We start from the raw sequence: 2,406 nt of genomic DNA on the forward strand, positions 1-2,406 counted from the left end.
GGTGTAGTATAGATATTATCGAGTCTAAAGAAATGTTGCTTATTTTAATAAACTGATTTTCAAGATGGCCTCCAAATCTACATTTTTCTGAATGCATGTTCTGGCACTTTCTTTTACAAGCTATATTCCCATATCTTGTTCATTTTTCTGACATTTGCCACATTGTAAAGTTATAACAACAAATTTAATTACTCTGTAATTTTCAGAGAAAATTATATGAGTAAAAATTGGTAAAAATTTTTATAAATCCTTTACATGTGAGCCTTACTATTTATATTTCAATGATTATTATTTGTGCTTTCTTCCAAGGTTGATAAGAGTTTAGAAAGAAGAATATATATCATGTCTACAGAAAGACTTTGAAAGCCCTGTTTGGCAAATCATGATAAACCTTCTACCTTAATGAAGAAAGTATGCCTAAAATAGAAGTAAATCGCTGCACCATTAAAAAACACAACAAAGAACCAAAGCAGAGTTGCTGTGAACTTCCAGAGTTCATACATAAAACAGTAAAGCAGAGATTTGCATCCAGGACTCTTCAACATGGTAAATTTTTTTTCTTTCAATTTATTTCTCCTTCTTTTCCCTTTAAATTCAGAAATCCTGAGCCACAAGGTAGGATATTATGCAACTGGGAAACAAATTAACTATCGAATCATGTTTGAAGTATGACTGAAAAGAAATAGTCTACTTTTTTGTCACAGTTTTTGACCAAACAAGAAATTTACATACAGATTCAAGAGCAAATAACAACAGACAAGAATTCAACACCCTGCCTTTGTATGTATACTGTGTGCAATGGAGGCTCAACATTAGTCTTTTCTGTCACACCTATACACACAGATGGGAGGGCATCAAAATGTAAATAGAGACATATGTTATCACTAAAGATTAAACTGAAGCTGATGTCTGAAGCAGAAAAATAATTAGCAAGCACATAATCAGGGTCTTTTTTAAATAAAAAAAATTGTATTTACTTAGAAGCATTCAGAATGTTAACAAAACAGCCACATTTTTTTTTTTTTGCAACTATAGAGTGGTATTCAGTTAACAGAACAATTATCTTCGTATAAGCTGCATCAGAGACAACTGAAGATGAAAACAAAACAAAACAAAACACCAAAAATAAAACCAAAAGAAAAAAAAAAACAAAAAAAACAGAAAACAAAAACCAAACTACTGTCCCCATATATAACTAATTTGTGCTGTGCACCAACAAGAACCTGCTTTAAATTTCCATGCCAATTTACAACCTCCAGACTGTATAGTGGCTATTGAAGATACCACAAGGACAGTGCTATCTAAAGACACATTCGGTAGTGTGTTAACTACAAAAAAAGACACTGTACAGTTTTAAAAAAATCTTACACAGCCTTACATTTCAATTTTTTTTTTCTTTAAAAGGAGCAAGTTGTGTACAGGGGGGTTAAATGCTTTATAGACCAGGAAAAAAAAAACTGCACTAGTACGAACTTATTCATCATCATCATCTTCTTCTTCTTTGTCTTCCTCTTCTCCCTCATCCTCTTCATCTTCCTCCTCATCTTCCTTTTCCTTCTTTTCCTTGCTCTTTTCAGCCTTGACCACACCCCCCTTTTTCATTGCATCAGGTTTTCTTTTAGCTCTATAGGCAACAATATCCTTCTACTTTTCCTTCAACTTGACAGCATTCTTCTCATAGGGCTGCTTGTCATCCACAGCAGTGTTGTTCCACATCTCTTCTAGTTTCTTTGCAACATCACCAATGGTTAAGCCAGGATGCTCACCTTTGATTTTGGGGTGGTACTAAGAACATAACAAGAAGGCTGTAGGAGGCCTCTTGGGTGCAATGGGGTCCTTGAACTTCCTTTTGGTCTCCCCTTTGGGGGGGATGTAAGTTTTCATTTCTCTTTCATAACGAGCCTTGTCAGCCTTTGCCATGTCTTCAAATTTCCTCTTTTCTTTAGCAGACATGGTCTTCCACCTCTCTGAGCACTTCTTGGAGAACTCTAAGAAGTTGACAGAAGCATCCGGGTGCTTCTTCTTGTGCTCCTCCTGGCAGGTTTGCACAAAGAATGCATATGAGGACATTTTGCCTCTAGGCTTCTTAGGATCTCCTTTGCCCATGTTTAGTTGATTTACCTCCTCAAGGCACAGAATTGCCAGTGACCGTTCAGCTCTTGCTTGCCCTGGTGCTGTCTCTATGGAGCTCAATGTACTGCAATGGCTGTGAGAGTGGGAGCCAGACGCCAAATTTTAAAAACAATTTATATGAAGGATATTTTTCCTAAGTGCAAAGTTCTTTTTTCAAACTCAGGAAAGCCTTAATATTTGTTTACAAGTATTTTACTGGCTTACATTAATGGGTAAACATTGAAGACCACAAATACAAATTTCAAGCCTAAGGCAAAAACAAAACAAAACAAA

General features: G+C 35.6%; 1 pseudogene; it reads right to left on the bottom strand.

Moving 5' to 3' along the window:
* Positions 1-1,473: 1,473 nt before the first annotated feature.
* On the bottom strand, positions 1,474-2,106 carry LOC110287170 (annotated as a pseudogene).
* Between the last annotated feature and the right edge of the window lie 300 nt (positions 2,107-2,406).

The sequence above is a fragment of the Mus caroli genome, chromosome X (genome assembly GCF_900094665.2).
Source record: "Mus caroli chromosome X, CAROLI_EIJ_v1.1, whole genome shotgun sequence".
Taxonomy (NCBI): domain Eukaryota; kingdom Metazoa; phylum Chordata; class Mammalia; order Rodentia; family Muridae; genus Mus; species Mus caroli.